Source organism: Sarcophilus harrisii, chromosome 2 (assembly GCF_902635505.1).
Source record: "Sarcophilus harrisii chromosome 2, mSarHar1.11, whole genome shotgun sequence".
In the NCBI taxonomy this organism is placed as follows: domain Eukaryota; kingdom Metazoa; phylum Chordata; class Mammalia; order Dasyuromorphia; family Dasyuridae; genus Sarcophilus; species Sarcophilus harrisii.
In genome coordinates this window covers 42,140,949-42,161,065 of record NC_045427.1, presented here as the reverse complement: position 1 = coordinate 42,161,065, position 20,117 = coordinate 42,140,949, and the positions used below count along the sequence as shown (strand labels likewise).

General features: G+C 44.9%; 1 protein-coding gene across 1 annotated transcript in view; it reads left to right on the top strand.

Annotated features, from left to right (window-relative positions):
• Positions 1-20,117, top strand: part of ZFHX3 (zinc finger homeobox 3) — a 282,114-nt gene that overhangs the window by 41,797 nt on the left and 220,200 nt on the right.

Sequence of the window (20,117 nt, the reverse complement as noted above, 5' to 3'; positions counted from 1 at the left end):
ATGGGGCGGGAAGGAGGGACTGCTCGGGGAGGCTGGCGGGCGGAGCCAAGGGCGGCGTGGAGCCAGGCCGGGCGCCGCCCCTCTTCCCGAGTTCGAGTCCTGTCTCAGGCCCCGGCTGGGGACCCTCGCTGCCCCGCCTGCCTCAGTTTCCTCACTTGTGAAATGAGCTGAGTAAAGGGAGGGAACCATCCCCGCGTGTCTGCCGAGGAGAGCCCCGCGGGGCCCAGAGCCGGCCGTGACTGAGCCCCCCGGCAGCCCCGCAGAGCTTGGGCCCACAAGCCCCCCGGCAGCCCCGCGGGGCCCAGAGCCGGCCGTGACTGAGCCCCCCGGCAGCCCCGCAGAGCTTGGGCCCACAAGCCCCGGCAGCCCGGGGTGAGCCGGCCGGACCCTGAAACCCCCGGCGCCCGGGCCACAGGCTTGGGCCACAAGCCCCGGCAGGCCAGCAGGGCCAGAGCCCGGCCGTGACTGGGCCCGGCGCCCGCAGGCGGGCCCACAAGCCCCGGCGCCCAGCGGGTGTGCCGGCCCGTGGCTGAGGCCCGGCCCCGCGGAGCTTGGGCCCCGGCCCCCGGCTCGGGGCCGGGCTCTCCGGGCTGCTCTGTGGCTCCCCCCCCACCGCCCCCAGGCTGGCCAGGCCTTCCGTCTTGTCCTGCTTGGTGAGTCCCCCGTGTTTCGTCATGTGGGAGTCATTGGGCTGAGGGATGGCTCTGGCCCTCAGGCTGGCTCTGGGCAGGGTCGGCTGCGGCCCTCGGGGCCCCAGGTTCGGGCCGCCCCAGTTCAGCACGTGTCCCACATGGTCGCGCTGTCAGCGCCGTTGCCTCCTGCCCGGGGTCAGGCCCCGGGACCGCTCCCGGCCTCTCCTTTTGACCAGGTTTTCCTTCTCCCCCGTGTCGCACCCGCTCTGCTTCCAGAGCGACGTGGTGACGCCAGGGCGATCCTGGCCCTGCTTTGCCCGGCGGCGCGGCAGGGAAGATGCCGGCTCCATTGGGCCCTGCCCGGGCCCAGGCCTGGGCCCCCGTGGGAAGTGAGGAGAGCCCGGATCGGTCCTTCTCCCTTTGGGCGGCACTCCGGGCTTCTACCTCCGGACTTCCACCCCCAGGCTCAGGATGTCCTTATTTTTCTGGAGTTCTCTCTTGTCTCCTGCCCTTTAATTTCCCTTCATGTTTATGGCCGATGACGTGGCTCATGTGAGTGGCAGCAGCACCGAGGACGACAGCGGGATCCCCGAGCCGGCAGGGACGCCCACAGAGGGTAGCCCTGGGCTGGGCTCGGGAAGGGGAGGCTCCCGCTTTCGGGCCCATCCGTGGGGGTCGCTCCCGGGCCCGGCTGCCACAGACCCAGGTGAGGGGTTCCTGTGTTTGTGAAACCCCTCGAGAAGGAGCATTAGCAGAGCCGTCTTTGGGCTCCCGGCCGTCAGGCTGGAGAAGTGGGCGCCGTCGGGGCTGGCCGCCGGGTGTGCGGCTTCTGCGCCGCCTCCCAGGCCTTTCTTCAGGGGAGGAGGATGTGCTTGAAGCTAGAGCTCTGCTGTGCCTGGTGAGGACTTCTCCCAGAGGTGTTTCCTCTGTGCCAGTTCTCTCTTCTCTCACAGCGCGCTTCCTCTTGGGAGATGCCACCGAAAACCCACGAGGGAGTGGGATCTGCCCTGGAAGGGTGGGAAGTGCTCTCTGACTGGCATGGGCGGCAAGAGACAGGAGAGATCCGTCCTCTCCAGGTGCTGGTGGGTCCCGGGCCAAAGTCGGGCCTACCGGCCACTGGGAGATTGGGAGGGGTGACAGAGATGGAGCTCTGCTCGCCCTCTGATAACGGTGCCTCTTGAATTTAGTGCATCTTAAATTATGATTATCCTGGATTATATTATGAATTGCTGCCCACAACAAAAAAGAATTAATGCAACCCAACTGCTTGCTTTGTTGTCTAGTGTGCAAATGACAGGGAACAAATTGTATGGTCCTTCCTTCCTTCCCAGTGTTCGTTCCTTCCTTCCTTCCTTCCTTCCTTCCTTCCTTCCTTCCTTCCTTCCTTCCCTTCCTTCCTTCCTTCCTTCCTTCCTTCCTTCCTTCCTTCCCTTCCTTCCTTCTCAGCCTTCCTTCCTTCCTTCCTTCTCAGCCTTCCTTCCTTCCTTCTCAGCCTTCCTTCCTTCCTTCTCATCCTTCCTTCCTTCCTGCCTTCCTGCCTGCCTTCCTTCCTTCCTTCTCAGCCTTCCTTCCTTCCTTCTCATCCTTCCTTCCTTCCTTCTCAGCCTTCCTTCCTTCCTTCCTTCCTTCCTTCCTTCCTTCCTTCCTTCCTTCCTTCCTTCCTTCCTTCCTTCCTTCCTTCCTTCCCAGTGTTCCTTCCTTCCTTCCTTCCTTCCTTCCCAGTGTTCCTTCCTTCCTTCCTTCCTTCCTTCCCAGTGTTCCTTCCTTCCTTCCTTCCTTCCTTCCCAGTGTTCCTTCCTTCCTTCCTTCCCAGTGTTCCTTCCTTCCTTCCTTCCCAGTGTTCCTTCCTTCCTTCCTTCCTTCCCAGTGTTCCTTCCTTCCTTCCTTCCTTCCCAGTGTTCCTTCCTTCCTTCCCAGTGTTCCTTCCTTCCTTCCTTCCTTCCCAGTGTTCCTTCCTTCCTTCCTTCCTTCCCAGTGTTCCTTCCTTCCTTCCCAGTGTTCCTTCAAATTGCAGGAATTTAATAAATACTGGAAAAACCTGGGTTCTTGAACTCTGTTCCAGGGTCTTCTACTTAGGACAGGTTGTAGGGTTTTTTTTTTTCCCCAAGAGTTTAGCCTTTTCAGTGTAGTTTTCCCTGCACTGAATCAGAATTTGGCTTTCATTGAGGTCCTGACAGTCTCTTTTGCCTCTCCCTTCAAGGGACATATGAGAAGAGAACAATAATACACAATAGTATCTAGTCAAAATGATGAAGAAGCCAGTTGGACCCTCAGTAAATAGAAATTATTTGCCTCAAACTGAGACCTGTTAAGTCTTGATCAGACCAAGGTGTCTCTCTATGGATCCAGGACCATCTCCTGATCTGTGTCTGGCTACTGGGTTTTTATGGCTCTAGAGGAGGGAGTGAAGCAGGTGACTTTGGTCATTTTTGACAATCTGATGAACAGAAGTAGAATCTCAAAATTGCTTTAATTTGCATTTTTTCAGTTGATAGTGATTTGGAACATCTCAGATTTGTCAATAACTTATATTTCTTCCTCTGAGAAATGTCAGTTCGCAGTCTTTGATCATATATCAGCTAGGGTGTGGAAATGTATTTTTCATGGTGTTTAGGACATTCATACTGTGTCAGAATGTATCGCTACATGCATAAAAATAGAGTGACAAAAGCAATGTGGAATTTGGGTAAAAGACATTATCCTGATAAGGAGTCCATAGGCTTTGCCAGACTCTCAGAGAGATTCATGACACACAAAAAAGGTTAACAATCCCTGCTGTGTAGGGATTAAAAGAATTTAAAAGAATATTTTTAAAAATAGATATATGTTTTACATTAACATTTTAAAAGAATATCTCTGGAATGCCAGTTTGTAACTATAAAAAATAAGTAAATCTTCTTGTCTGGTGACACTTGAATATAATTTTATCATCATAAATTTAGAACTGGAAAGGATCTTAGAAGATCTCTAGTTCAATCCTTTCATTTCACGGCTAAGGAAACTGAGGTCCCGAGACTTGAAATGATTTGCTATTGCACACATATAGACTAGATGATAGAGCTTGGATTCAAAGCTAAGGACCTCTGACTTCTAGAGCCAGAGCCCTTTATCTCATGCCATATTGTGCAAGCTTGGTGCCAGTCAATTTCTAGAAGTAAAAAATGAACCGGTCACTGTAAATTTTGAGACTTGTTCTGTATAACTGAATTGATGATATCTATAGATATTTTGTATGAAATGTTAGACTTTTCAAAGTAATAATAGCTGACATTTATATAGTTTGCAAAGTGCTTTACATACATTACCTCATTTGTCATTTGATATTTCACCTAGATTCAGGACAGTATACTCTGCTTGATCAATGTGCACTTTTATGGATCAGGCATTAAATAACATGTCATTAATAACATCCCTGAGACTCCATGCACTGGCAGAGCTTAGCAGTTCTGGGCTGTGGCCTGGCACCCAGGGAGTTAGAATATGTGTTGGCTTAGGAGGGAAGAGGCCTGGGTCTGGCCTAGCTTTTGCTACCCACTGGCTAGCTGACCTTTGGCAAGCCCCCATGGTAATCCCGATAGTCTCTTTCTGTTTTCGTATGCTGTGTACCGTCTGTTGCATAAGAAGTTTAGGTTTCTTTTCACATCATGTATCCGTTTTTTATGGGATTTCCTGTCGTAGATGGTAAAAAGAAAGGGACAGGTTGGTCATGTGGAGACTGAAGACTTGATTTATGTGGAATTTTAATTGTACTTCATAAAGTAGAAGGGAGGATTCTACATGAGGTAGAAGAATTGACAGTGAATGTTCTGGGACAAGGAGCATTGTTTGGAGGTTGAAATGCACCTTGGGAGTTGAATCTTGTGCTCTTACAAAAGCGCCCCTCCCAAAATAGGTTCCCTTCTGTTGAAAAGAGAAAGGGAATGGGGAAGTTTTGACTCTTAGGACCTATATTTTCCTACATTTTCTGCCACTTAACATTAGTTTTCAGAGTTTTTACTTATGGTATTGTGGAAATCCATTTAATTTTTTTTTAAGTCCTTTTGTTGTTAACTTGCAGTTCCTGGAGAGACCCCTCTCTATTTTTGTGACCCACTGATTTGTCTCCAACACTGTATTTGTGTATATAAAGAAGCCCCATTTTTTTTCCTCAAAAAAAGCACTTTTAGTGAAAGTAGATGGGAAGTAGCTGTATTTATTTTATGTATAACTTTTTATTTTATGCATAACTTTTTGGTAATGACTTAATGCAACATGGTGAAGGCCTCCTGATCATGAGACCATGTTTGCTCCAAGAACAATAAATTTGGTGGTAAAAGGAGTGTTTGTTCCTGACAAGAGTCACTTTTTGTTCCTCTGGGAATGTGTTTATCTTTCATAGATTCATAGAGTACTTAATATCAAAAAATTTAGGGAAGGTAGTCACACAATTGAATGCCACTGTTTATGCTGGTATCAGGAAACCTTTTTGTAAATTATTGAATCTTGCAAGTTATTGAGAGCCCAGCTTAAAAAAAAAATCAAGGGTAGTACTTCACAAAACGTACTTAGGTTACTTAGTTTTAATTATTTATGGTATTTACTGTAAGTGCCGAAGGTATGTATGTTTGGAAAAAAAAATAAGTAATGGAAATTTTGATCAGTGATGTATAGGGCTTGTAGAAATCTTCCTGAAGATATTTCTATGTTCTTTGCAGAATTTAGCTTCCTTCATGGAAATTTGTGTATGGCCTATAGAGTGTCACTAGATTTCAAAATAAATATGTTGAATGATTCTGAACTGCATAATAGAGCATAGTCAGTGCTTGAATTGAAATTTTAAAAATTATCTGTGGTTCATCAGTGTCTTAGAAGGTCCTAGAGTGAAGGAGGAAAGAGCTAGGAAATGGGCTATATGGCAAGTCCTTAATGCTTTGGATGTTTGAGGAAGGCTGATAGATTGAACTTTGCGCTGCTGTCACTAACGGCCACAAGTACACATGAAATAAAATTTCATTAAATGCATACTATGTCTCAGATACTGTGCTAGGCATTTGGGGCCAAAAGACCAAAATAAAATAATCCCAGACCTCAAGGAACTTCCATTTTACTGGGAAGATACCATAGCACCCTAGATAAATGCATATAAAGCCCATCAGAAGTAATTAAAAATTATTTCTTGAGGTAGGGAATGATGAGGGTGGTGGAGATCAAAAAAGACCCTCCTCCTGGAGGTGGTGCCCGGGCAAAACTTTTCAGGGATGTGTGGGCTTTCTGCTGTTGGAATGAACATATCATTTAACCTCTCTGGGCTTCCAGGAAATGCAAGGGTTGGGCTTCTTGTGGTTTTCCTCCTAATTCTCCACTTTTTTCCCTTTGTCTCCCTTGGTAATCCAACCTATTAACCTGAGCCTAATGATTGCTTCTGTTGGGGTTAGTGCCTTAATTCTCTGTTTCTAGTACTTGGTAGCTATCTCCACCTGGATGACCCACTGGTCCCTCAGAATGCTGTTCCGGTCCGGAGGGGAGCCCAGCCCTTCGGAGTCTCAATGAACGAGGCCCCAAGCTCCCCTCCTCATTCAGGGGCAGCCCCTTGGTTTATTGGGACCCTCTCTGCCTTTCCAGCTGTCTTCCCCTGGTAGTGCTGGGCAGCACAGTGGGTAGAACACCGGGCCTGTAGTCAGAAAGGGCTGAGTTCAAACTTTGCTTCAATGAATGCTTCCTAGCTGTGTGACCCAGGCAGTCACCCCTCACCGCCGGCCTTGGTTTCCTTGGCTGTACAGTGGGGACATTACTAGCACCTCCCACGGAGGGTTGTTGGGCAGCAAGCGCTGCAGTGTGCATCACACATAGTGGGTGCTTGTGGGTGCCATTTCCTCCCTGCCCTCCTCTCTCCACTGACTGAAACAGGGTGCCGCTCGTGTCCCAGGCCCTCTTTAGACTGGGCTTGGCTCCCCAGCCTTAACCTGTTGCTCCCAGCCACACGATGAGCTTTCCTGCCCTCCGTTCCTAGCTGGTCCCTCCCCGGGCTGGGCTTCTGTTCCCTTGCCCGTGGCGGGGCTCCCCTGTTTCTGCCTTCAGCCCGGCCTTGTGAGTCCGGCTGGGGCAGCCCCCCTCGGGCTCCTCCAGGAGAGGCTTCCCCCCCACCCCAGATGTCTCATGGCTCTCCAGCCCGGCCGCCCTTTGGTCTTTTGCATCATGGCAGACTCGTGTGTGTCCGTACGGCAGAGTATAAGCATCTGGGAAGAAGGGCATTTAAAAAAATAATTTCCCGATGCGTAGTGGACAGTGCTTTGTCCATAGAGAAGATGTACTGAATTCAGTTGTCCTGAGTCAAAAGGAGCCGATTTGTACAGTCTGACTCTGCTAGGTTTTAATAGCCTTTTCTGTTCCTTGTTAGAGTATCTATTCCAGGCACATGACTGCCGGCCTTGTTTGCAGGGCTACGGCGGCTCTGGGACAGTTTTAAGAGGGAAATGTCTATGTGATGAACGGCCCACTGTTGGGGGGGGGGGGGCTTCTCCGCAGAGCACCCGGGGTTTCCTTGGGTCTCAGAAGCTTCCCTTGTGTCTTTGTCTCCGAACCCCATTCCTTACAAAGTACAACAGGCACGTTGGGAGGATCCTCCGGCTGTCTAGTGGTTGTGGCCCTGAATAGGCCAAGAAGCCGAAAGTTGCCACGACACTAGGAAATGATTGGGGGAAAAAAGAAGTTAAAACCGAACCCTCCCACTAGAACAAGCTCAGCTTTGTGTCGGGCAGGCTCGATATATGAAAAGACCATTGTTTCAGGATGACTTTTTAATTAATACTCATTCCTCACACCCATCAGCTTTCTGAAGAGCCTTCTACTTTCCTCCGTGCCCTCCCTTTCTTCTTACCCCAGCCCCACTCCCCTGGGCCCAGGCAGCCGGACGTGGGGTAAGGGGAAGGATCCCAAGGACACCCCCCTTCTGTTCTCTCTCCCCCCTGCCCAGGACTCTTCTACCTGTTGGAGAAGAGCCCTCTGTGTTTCCAGATTTAGGAGCCAGCACTGTCCCCCTTGGGGCTCTTGGAGCAGGGCCCAGCCTCAGCATGTTCCAAGCTCTCCCTCCAAAGCAGCATGTACACCTTCCCTTGCCTGAAGCCAAAACAACAAGCCAAGAATTAACTGTTTTCTATGTTTCCCTTTCCCCCTGGTGGTACCGCTGTTAAGAGTCGAATCTGGATTGATTTGGCCTATGAAATCCTTTAGTTTCCCAGCGCTGCTTTCTAGGCTAATTCTGATACTCTCCTGGATAGAGACAATGTAAGTGTAGGGAAGAGAGAATGAAGTAAATATTTAAATACTGCATGAGGGAGATGGGCTAATTCAGAAGCCGCTGCTTTGATTTATACGTCTGGTGGGTTTGCTTTCGACTCCCCACTGCCCCTGGCATTAGGTATAATGTTCATTTTAAAGGGAAACTAATGCTAAATGTTCTTGTGCAGGCTGAACCACATAGTGTTCCTTTGCCATGGAGGAAGGCGCGCTTGTCGGTGTCCGGAAGGATGGGGCTGCTGGGCTGGAGAGCAAGTTTGACCCCATGGGGAGGAGTTAACTTTGGGTGATGGCCATGAGTTAGCAGCCTATGGGAAGCTGTGGGGGGGATGTAAGTCTAAAAAGTTATCCAATTGGTTCCTCCCTCGGGTTCTCTCCATTCTGCAAAAGCTGCTTCTTGAAAAACTTTTCTTGTGTTTGTTCTCTCAATGTATCCCCCTCCTTTGTGTCTCCCCCCCAAACACACCATGCACCTGGAGGTGCAATCATATTTGATGCTCTTTGCAAGTAAATGTCATCTATATCTTGTAATTAGTTATTAGGCCAGCAATGATTAAGCATAAAGTCCCTTCCAGCTCTAAATCTATGATCATATTTGAGGTTAAATAGAGCAGTAGCTTCTCATCAAAGAAAACATATCCAGACCATTGATTGACATCATTGTAAAGTCCTTGAATTTTCAAGTTACATGACATCCCTTAAGAAAAGAGTTTTTTTTTTTAAGAATTTTAAAGAAATCAAGAGGACATAATAAAAGGACACATCTCAAGGGAGAAGTCCTGACTGAAGAGGTGATTCCTTTAAAAATCTATAAATGTCACTCCTAGTCAATGAAATACCCATTGATCATAGCAACGACTTAGGTAATTTCAAATGTCAGAGGGGAGGCTTTTTCTGAGAAGGGAGTTTTATAAAGTCTCAGGAATAATTTGTTTCTTCTCCACTCAGGCCAAATTAGTAATAGTTCCTGCTCAGAATTAAAACCGAAAGAAAATAAGGAAAGCAATCATTTAAGACTGGGCATTCACCCAATAAACATTTGTTCAGTACCTAGGATGTGCCAGGCAGTGAATTAGGCAGAATGGATGCAAAGGCAGAAAGGACACAGTCCCTGTCCTCAGGGAACTTATACTCCCTGGCATGAGAGCCATATTGGTTTTGGCTATCTATCGAAGGGGAAAATCATCCACAAGAGTATCTCCCCAGATGAAGCAAGCTCCTGTGTCTGAGATTGGTGTTTATTTTTCTTGGTGCCTGTCATGATTTTTTTTTTTTCTTATTTAGAGTCATTTTTGTTTCATCTTCTCTCAGAAGCTAAAAAATGAGACACTCTCGTGTCCAAAGGGAATAGCAATGAAGTTGGGTGGCTGGGCATGCGGGTCCCTAGGGAGTTCTGCTGGAGGGGGTCTTACCGGAGAGTCATGAAGTCAGGTTCTTGCATGGTTCTTGGAAGTCGGTCTCCTTACCTTATAGTTGTGTTTGTTGTATGTACAGGGAGATTAGGTGAATGACCATAAATCTCATTAGAGGAAGCCCTGAGGAAAAAGCTCTTACTCAACAGCTAGAGTCTTGAAGGGGGGAAAATAATTGTATTGCTCAATTTGGGGAGCCTTTGAGGGAAGCCAGCGATTGCTTAAACAAACCCTTGGATCTTCAGAAAGTAATAGTCAGTACCTAGCACTATATCTTAACTTTCAGTCGGGCTAAGCAAGGCTGCTTTTTATCTCACCCTGAGGTGAACCAAAGTAACATCTTCAATTCTACAGTTGACCCTTCAGAACAAGAACAGTTATGTGACACGATTGCCTAGAAGATAGCCAGACATAATTGTTCTGTTCCAGATCGGATTTGGAATGGATTTCTTTTGTTCCTCTTTCTGAGCAAAGATCCAGATGTTGGGACAGCCCCGAGAGGTCCCCCGCAATGCTGTAGGAACCTCGATTTGGCGATTAGAAATGCCCAGCCTTCCTGCTCGCATTACCAACTGAGCGTTTAGTAGCAGTAGTCGGCTATGTCTAGAATGTTAGCAAAACCAGATTGACCTTAAGATTCTTTCACCTTTTTTTTTTTCCGCTTTTTTTCTTTGCTCTGATCCTGCACTCAGGGTACTGGTCAAACCAGTCTGTATTTAGCTGATTCTTATCAGGAAAGTAAACTTAACTCTCCATTGCCAGAAACTCTCTTTAGCATGTGGCAGCCTAGATTTACCAGATTAACAACTATCACCTTACCTATTACCATGGTTTGCTTTTTACAGAGGGCTCAGACTTCATATGCATAAAAAGTTTATGCCAATTTCAACATACTTTTAAAAGATTTTTTAACTGTTTACTTCATACTTTCTTTTTCATCTTAATTATCTGGCTCATAAAGGCTTTAATGCTGATAATTATGACAATAATAACAACTGGCACTTACTTAGAACTTGGAGTTTTGCAAAACCCTTTACAAATGTTATCTCATTTGGTCCTCATAACCCTGAGAGGGAGGTGCTATTATAAGCCCCATTTTACAGATGAGGAAACTGAGGCAGATGATTTAAGTATCTTGTCCAACATCATGCAGCTACTAAGTATTTAAGGCCAGATTCGAGCTCCCCTGGGGCAGCTAGTGACGCAGTAGATAGAGCACTAGCCCTGAAGTCAGGAGGACCTGAGTTCAAATCCGACCTCAAACACTTGACACTTAACCCCAATTGCCTCAAAAACAAAACAAAAGAAAAAAAGAAACAGATTTGAGTTCCCTCTCTCCCCCTCCTTCTCTTGGTTGCCTGTGCCAAAGATAAGTGATTATTCTTCCTGGTGGTCATCTTATTTTGATGAGAGAGCATTCTCCAGATTCTGATAGTTCAGTCCATTTTAACGGATTAATGGTCTAGGAAAAGTTAAGAAAAAAAGTGTTATCACTACTGTACCAAGAGGAAAGTCCATTCCATTTTCACCTGGAGCTTAAATGTAACCTAGTACTTTCTTGTTTGCCCCTTGAGCTCCATAGTGCCATAGATGGAATCTTTGCCTTGGGATCAGGCCAGGTCAGGGAGACTCAGCTTCAGATGCGGCTTCCAAACATCTCCTAATTGTGTGACCCTGGAAGAAGAAATTTCTTTCAGCTTTAATTTCTTCATCTATAAAAAGGAAGTGATAATAAGACAGTGTTCATAAAACACTTCGTAAATCTTGATGTGCACGACATCAATGTTGTTACTTGAGGACATAGTGGAGCCTGCTGGGAAATATTCATTTGCCAAGGAGATGAGGGAGATCTAGTAACTCTTGAGTAAGGGAGGTTGTATCCATCAGCAGCTCTTTCGTGCACCAGTCTAACAGCTCTGTGAATGAGCTCTTGAGATTCTTGACTTGACCAGCTTTGGGGTGGTCCCCCAAAGGCCAAAATGGGGGAGAGGACTAATTATAAGAAGTATTGAGAATGAGGTGTCATGTCCATTGGAGGAGAGATGAGGATGAAGAAGCATTTGAATACCACCTTTAGAATGGGTAAGATTTCAATAGGCAGGTAGGGGCAGAGCATTCTAGACAGAGAACTTGTTATGGAAGAAAGCACAGAACATGTTTGAAGAATAGAAGTTGAGCAATCTAGTGTTGTTTACACAAAAGGAATGTGTAGGAGTCCTGGTGGGAGATGAGACTTGAAAGGTAATTTCTAATAGCTGACATTTCTGTAGGGCCTTAAAATTAGAACAACATTTTCTATACTTGATCTTGTTGGAAGGGCAGGCTGGCCAGATTTTGGCATATCTCGAACTCTTGCAGACCTAATTTGCTAGATAGTGGGAAACCACGGAGGGTTTATTAGTAGGAGAGTGAGATGAGCAGAGCTGGATTTTAGGAAGACTAATCTGGAAGCAGTGGGTTGGAGTGGAGGAGGCAAATTAAGCTACTGCAATAGTCCAAGAAGGGGGATGGCTGCCTGACTAGGAGCAGTGGAAATGAAGAGACATACTTGAGAGACACTGACTGCAGAATAGAGAAGGTGGAAAATGCAAGATTTTACTGTTCTTGTTGTTTGTCTCCAAACCCCATGATTTAGTAAATAATATCCATAAAAACTTTCTTTCCATTGGATATCTTCCTTGCATGTATTGGAACCATACAAAATCCCTTGAAAGGCACAAAAGCACGCTTTGTCTGACCCCTTTATTAATGCCCAGGGAGGCATTTAACATGAGAGTGGTGTGCTTGCCAAAGGAGTTTGCCACTGACCTGGTAGATGTCTTGTGCAAGATGCAAATGGAAGAAGGATTCCCTGTGAAATAGAGATGTTCTGATGATCTCTTCTACAGATGACACTGGAATATTGCAGAGCTTCCTAAATGACATCCATAACCACTCAAGAATTTGGCTGTACTATCAACACAGGAAAAAGGAAATGGAAGGATCCTTTGTGTGTGTGTGTGTGTGGGGGGGTACAGGCTATGAATACAGTTGGATGAACAGCCTTTAGAGCTGATCCAACAATTTATAGATCTTGGAAAGACTGCAGAGGGAAAATGAACTGGGCCCAGAATTACAGAGGAGAATGCTCCGGGTTGCATTTGAAGTATTGCTCAGTACTACTCCTAAAACCCTGGAGTTTCTTTGTGGAACAACAAGCTATATAATCCTAGCGCTCTTCAGGAGATGCCATAAGACTGCTTCAGAAAGTATACATTCTCTTAAGAATTATAATTGTGGGTCACTGAAAGAATAGCGGAGAAATGCATGGTAGATAGAAATAGCTGACATTGTGTAGCAGAAACAGTATAAAGGATGTCATCAAAGACTTGTATGAAGAGAAAAGGCAGTTGTGGTAGAAGGAGTGAGCGTATGCTCCTTTGGTACCTAATATTATGTCATATGAATAAGTACAAAATCCCCAGCACATCCTTTTCAGGAAGATACAGGCAAGCTTTGCACAGAAGAAGGCATGGATGGGCTGAGGTTCGCTGTTTTAAAAGGGCTACCCCTAGCAGTGAAGCCATATTCATTGAGGTAGATAGAACTTGGAGACTGACTATTGGGGATGATTCAGATTTCTTGCCATTTGAGGAGATAGGCAGTAATTCTCTTAAAAAAAATAAAGTTTGGAAGAGGAGTATGTTAATGGAGGAAAGACTGAGTTTAGTTTTAAGAGTCTGAGGAACTGAAAATCCAAGTGGAAATGCCTAAAAGATAATTAGTTGGAGATGCAGTGCTACACTTGGGAAAGTTTTAGGGACTGGGGAGATAGATTAATTTGGACGTTGTTTTAGAGATAGGTTGTTAGCAGATGTTTAGTGAGTGGATCTTTCATTTTACAGATGCATAACAGAGGGTCTGCCTAACTTGCCCAACACTCAACAGATCAAAGCCAAAAGGAAGACGATTGAACCCAAGTCCCGACACTTTTACCAACTAAACCCACTATAGTTGAAATTGTAGAAATAAATGAGATCACAAAGGAAGAAAGTCCATAGAAGAGGTCCAAAAGGAGAAACTACAGAAACAGTTACATTTAGAGAAGAAGATGAAATGGCACCAGAGAGGTCATGGGAAAATTGGGATCATGCAATGGGATTAATGTCAGATGCTGCAGACAGGTCAAGGAGAATGGCTGTGGACAGCCTGCATGGTTTTTGGATTTGCAAGAAACCTAAGATCCAGAAAAATTTGGGAACGAATTTGGGGAGAGGGAGATTATAACCCAAGTGTGAAGTGGATTTGGAGAATGAGGATATGCATGTCATAGAGATAGGTGCCATTTGTTTTCCTTTCTTTTTGAATAGCAAGTGATCTAAATTGCTTTTCCAGTTTCCTGTTTACTTACCTCCTTCCCTACCCCCACTTTCTAAAATCTGAAATGTTACCTTCCTGGAATGGAGCGATTTGGCTTACTGTTTTCATGGGTCTCCCAGTGGAGTTCATACCTGAGATATGAGCAGTGGGACTCAGAATCAAGAATAACTTTGCCTTTTCCAGGAGCCATTGTGGTCAAATTATCAAGGCTTTTAATGGATGTGCTCTTTTGACTTGATACTGGTAAATTATTACCCCAAGGATGAAGAAGGCTAATCAGGAGTCTACTTTCATTTTGATTTTTTTCTTTGAACTTGTTAATGTCACTACTATGATAGTAATGATTTTGGGGAATGATTTGCATGGTTTCCCCAAGTGAATTAGTAATAATAATCTTACATAAATATTTAGGGGAGAGGGTGATTTGAAGTTATTGCGTCAAGTAGAACCAGTAGGTAGGTCTATAATGAGCAGTTCCTGGCCCATAGTAGGTGCTTGATGAATGCTTGTCAAATGAAATGAAGATTGACAATTCTCAGATTAGTAGCTTGGATTATATTGACCATCTATCTTGGCCTGAATCCATCACATCAGACAGGAATTCCAGAATGACACTGAAGTGTTTGAACCTTGCCTGAAGGCATCTCTTCAAGGAATATCCATTTAACTAGATGATTTACCTTTAAACCTGCCAAGAAAATCATTTTGGAGGACCAGGACCCTGCCCCCCCCCCTTGTGCATCTTTAATTGTTCCATCAGGAGGAAAACCTGCCCCAGAGCTCAGGGCTGAGTCTGCTGCAAAGTGCTAATTAAAAATAATAGCGGCAATGAAACAGGTGTTACCAGGGAAAATAAATGGTGTCCAAATATCAACAAGCTGGCCCAAGCTTCTTACAGATAGGGGGCAGCTGTGAGGCTGGGAGATTCCCCCCCCCCCCCCCCCCCCCCCCCCCCCCCCTCATCCCCCTAACCACGGGAAGATGATACAGTTAGAGTCAGATGAGATGGCCTTCGAGCACGTGTTTTGTTTAATCATGGACCCCTCAAAAAGCCTGCCTGACTGGCGGAGGTGTGTGTGTGTGGGTTAATGAACTAAAGAGTGAATGAGCAAAGGACCACGTTAAGCACATGTACAGAGCCCTGTGCTGAGTGCCCAGATAGCAAGGCAAGCAGCCCCTCTTCTCCAGGAGCTCCCAGAGTGGATTCCACACCTGTGGCAGGTGGGGTGGAGTGCAGAGAGCTAGGATGGATTTTCAATTGGTGGGGATGGGACTAGAAAGCGTAATTGGCCCCATTGGATGGAAGTTTGAGCAGGATCCACTCTGTCGAGTGATGGTCTTGGAACCTTAGGGAATCCCAGGAGTTCTTGTGGCCTTTCTCCTAGGGAAACTGAACAATACTCTCCTACGGGTGAGTTAGTGTGGCAGCTTTGATGGCACTTGAGAATGGTCTTTTAAAAACTCATTAAAATGTTAAAATAGGTAATTTCTTTGGGAAAAAAAGTTTCTAAAATAATAAAGATGACCTAGTGGGCACCATTTACTTGTGTTTTCTAAAAGCTTTTAATAAGATCCCTCATAAAAGATTAAGAGGGAATAAAACCACAGGGTGGAGTGCAGTCCTTGTTGTGGATTAAAAAAACAATTAAGTGATAGGAGGCCTAAGGATCCTGTATAGACCCGCTGCTGCTGGTGGTAGTGGGGAGAGGTTAATAGAAGGTGCCTTCGGATTCCATCTCTGGTCAGAGTCATTAAATGTATTAATTGTTCAGAGGAGGAAGTGGATGGCGAATTGGCTCAGTTTGCCAGTGACACCTAGGTGTTTGTGACTCTAATCACCTTGGAAGTTGCAGGTGGCTGGGAATACCCCCAGAGGATTATAAACCTTCCAGGCAGACGAAATTCATTTTGAGTAAAAGTATAATCCAAAGTCGACTAATGTTTCCCAAATTCCCACATCTATCTACTGATGTCTTCTGAACTTAACAAATTCTCTGAGGAAAGAGACCTGGGAGTCAGGGAAGGGATCTCTCCAGGGTGCCTCGATGAGCAGCCAGGATGATTCAGAGACTTGAGAGAGATGCAGAGTCCATAGTGGGATGAGTATCAGACTTAGAACAGGAGGCCTTGGGACTGGGCTTGCTCCCATCGATCCCCTCAGTGACTTGGTCAGACCATCTCCTCTCTTAGGGTCCCAGTTTCCTCCATTGTACAATGAGGGGGTTCAGGGGATCAGGAGGTTGGGGGTATGGGGCTAGATTAGGTCATCCCCAAGGTGTCTTCTGAGATAGGAAGGAGACTTCATTTACTCCTCCCTCTGTGGCCTTCATCTCTTCTAGCTCTTTTTTCCAATAAAGATCACCTGAAGGAGTTCTGAGAAGGATAATGGAGAGGAGAGTTATATGAAAAGGAATTACTGACCAAAAAAAAAAAAAAAAAAAAAGAAAAGAAAAGTCACAAAAAGAATAGTGAATGGAAATTAGGGTATTTGGCAGAAAATATTTAATTCAGCAGTCTGGTGCCTATTTTGAAATGGTTTATAAGAGATTGTTTTCCAATAGAAAAAATAATTATTTTGAATTGTTTACAACTGTTTATTAAGCACCCGCTATGTTTAAGGCAGCTTTTGGGAGGATTAGGGAAGGCTTCATAGAGAAGGCGGTACCTGAATTAGACCATGAAGGAGGGAATAAATATTTCATTAACCACATATGGTTATAGTATTAGGATTTAGAATTCACTGCTTAGAATTGTAATCTCAGGCAGCTGATGCTGTGATTTATTGGACTAATTTCTTGATTCTTGAACAAAATGCCAAAAGTAGTACAATTTCTACAGCTATATTTACCTTCAGAAAGATGAGTAGTCTACAAAGAGTACATTTCACAAGAGCTCTCTCTCTCTCTGACACCTTGATATGATGGAATGAATATTGGATTTAGAAGACACATGAATTCAAATCCCACCTCAGATATAATTGCACCATTACCAGGGGTTTTCATTACTCCACACTTGACATATAGCCAGAGACTCTTCCTGAAGACTTGGAATGAAGGGGGAGCTCACCACTTTCCAAGGCCACTGGTGACCCTCCAGTTTTCCTCCAAGCAAGCCTAAATGACTCCATTCTTTCTGGTTCTGTCCCCTGGGACTGAAGAGACCATTTTAGTCCCTCCTGCACAAAGATGGCTCTTCACACATTTGAAGAAAGCTATCTTGCCTCATCTAGCTATGTCCTTCTCTATGCCAAACTTCACCTATTCATTCGGTTGATCCTAAAAATGAGTAAGAATCCAGCAGTTGAGCAGATTTCATACTCGAGAACCAGGTCCAACAGTTAAGGCAGGGAGCTGGGAAGAAGATAAAGTAAGGACAATTGTGACTCAGTTATAGATAGATTATTGTGGCGAAGGAGTAGGAGAAATAGAAATACCATGTTGTGGAGGACTTGGAATATCTACCTAACTTTATTCAGAGGGGAATAGGAAGCTTTTGAAGGATTATTTTGAGCCAAGAAGTGACAGGCTAGACTTGGGATTCAGGCCAGGCTGCAGCTCCATAATCTGCCCCTTGCCACCTGTGGGGCCTTGGCAAATTGCTTGATCCTCACCAGTGCCCAGCGCTTTCATTTGAAAAGAAGTTAGAGGTGAGATTGGACCAGATGCCGTCCAAATTCACTCACAATTTCAAAATGATGATCCTCTGGTCAGATTAATAATAATAACAAAAATGGCTTATGTGAATATCGACATTTTAAGAATTGCAAAGTGCTTTAAAATATATTATCTAATTCTGTGCATCTTAGACTCATTTGGCATGTGTGTGAAAGATGAATTGGAGGGAGGGAAGAATAAAGACAAGGAAGGCTTTGAAGTATTGGGGTTAGGACGAGAGACTTTGGGGAAAAAAATTCTCAAATTGTGTTCCTGAAGGATCTGGGAGAGGAGGATGACAGGACCAATGGTGGTAATATGGAGAGAGATTGGAGAGTAAGAAGTTGAGAATATATGAAATTTGAACCACAACTTGGTAACTGGCTAGGAGAGAGAGCAGAAAGGCTTCCAGAAAAGCAGTTGTAGAAATGGGGAAGTCAGAATGAAGGGGAGCAAATTTTTGAGGTAAGATAAGCCCACCATTAGACTGAGTTTGGGGTGCTGGGGGAACAGCAGATGGGATGTCCCGGAGGCACCTGAAGATGATTCATTCCTCTTCCATAACTCTTTCTTTCTCCTTGGTACCATTTTAACTAAAACCTAGAAAAGTGCTGGCATCCATCAGCAAGGAGCCCTTCCTTTGATAGGCTAACCTGTTTGCAAAGAGATGCCTTTGTGTGGGTTTGGGATCTGGCGGGGCCCCTGGGGGAATTTATGTGCCAAAGCTTGTGGGGTCTGCCAGGGGAACACTGACTTCTCCTGGAAGCAGCTTTCTTTGGATGGGAGGGTGTAAGATGGGTTAACTTCAGGAACTCATAACATTCCAACAACCCTGCTGGGAATGCTCAAAAAAGGAAGAAAGGTCTTTAAGGAGAGCTGGTTTAAGGGGGGGAAAATATATAATGTATGTATATGTGTAAAGATGCAGTTATTAGATAACATTCACCCACAAACATGTGTATATGTTTGTATATATATTATAGATACAAAATGATACATGCACACCCACATACATGTGTACTTAGCTAGTTGTCTAAATAGTTTTTTTATGTGTGCTTTAAGCTTTGCAAAGTACTTTGTTTTAAATCTCATTCTATCCTCACAAAAATCGAAAGAGAGAGGTACTGTTATTATCCCTGTTTAACAGATGAAGTGATATGGGTAGGGTCACATAACTAGTCTTTGTCTCCAGTAGAAGCCGTGTGTATATACATATTTCATGTGTGTATAGGTATGAATATATAGGTTTGTACAGGTATGTGCATACATGTATTTACACATGTTTATATCACACACATAAATGAGTGTGCACCTGTCTTTCCGTATCTGTAAAAAGAATCTTGAGTGAGCCATTCCTTGACTTTCCCCGTGGCATGTATTTCTCCCCATCAAATTAATCCCTCTAGCATGTTTCTTCATTAGTCTGTTTGGAAACTTCAATTCTAGTCTCTCTCTAATGTCTAGTTGTTGGGGGTTTGTATTTCTGGAAGACCATATGAGTTGAAGCTGGAAAAAAAAAAGTGTTAGAAATCACCTCTTCCAACCCCGTCCCATTTTACAAATGAGGAAGTGGGTCTTGAAACAACCCCTTAAATTCTCTGAGCCTCAAACAGTAAAGTAGTAAGATTTGAACTCAGGGCCTCAAACTCCAAAGCCAGCTTTCTCTCCTCCCTCCCTTCTTTCCTTCCTTCCTCACTCCCTCCCTCCTTCCTCTCTCCCTCCCTTCTTTCCTTCCTTCCTCATTCCCTCCCTCCTTCCTCTCTCCCTCCCTTCTTTCCTCCCTTCCTTCCCTCCCTCCCTTCTTTCCTCCCTTCCTTCCCTCCCTCCCTGTTTCTATACAATATTTCATTTGCTCTTTTCACTACCCATCTGACTGGCTTATTTATAAGTACTATTCACATTTTATATATGAGAAACTAAGATTCACAGAAATCAAGATTTGATCAAGGTTATAGAACTAGGAAATGGCAGAGCTAGAATATATATTCTTTTCTTCTGACTCCAAACCCAGTGCATTTAGGACTATAGCGTATTGGGGCATCAGTGAAGAGCAGACAGAAAAAGATATGTGGGTCACAGGGCTGGTGGCCTGAGGACAAAGTGCTGAACACCTGTATTATCCATTATCCCATCATTAGTTCTGCAGAGACATGAACTTTCTGTCTGAGAAAAGTCTCCTGCAATTGTAGAATCATTCACTCAAGGGCAAAATCTGGACTTCATAGATTAAGGCGGCAGTGGAAGAAGCAAGGAGATGTATGAGCTTTGTAAAATGCTTGTTATTTGAGACAGGGATTTTGGGGTGGGGGGGAGTGGTGGCAGGGTAGTTCCAGATTTTTTGGTGTTCTTTTATCAAGAACAATTAGCTCCCTAGATAGAGGAGTTTCTGCTGGGGAAGGGTTCAGGATCTTGGCTGGTTTAAGGGAAGGACAGATGTGGAGTGGTTTGCTAATGTGGGGAACATCATGGTCAGAACCAATTACTCCCTGAAATATCCAAGAAGTGGCAGGTGGTTTATGACCAGATCGCCTTTCCTGAGTTGTTGATAAGGGTTAGAAGCATAAAGTTCCTGTGCCAATTTCTGGGTTACCCTTGTTAAAATGTCTAAATTCAGCTTGCCTGGAGTAGGCAAAAAGTCTTGTGTAGAAGTCACTGCTTAAATAGAGTTTTGAATGATGGAATTTGTCTGTGAAAAGGAGGGATATAATTTTAACACTGATTAAATTTTTACACATGTTGCTCCCTCCAGCCGTCATCATTGACCTAAAACTTTGTGCAAAGTAACA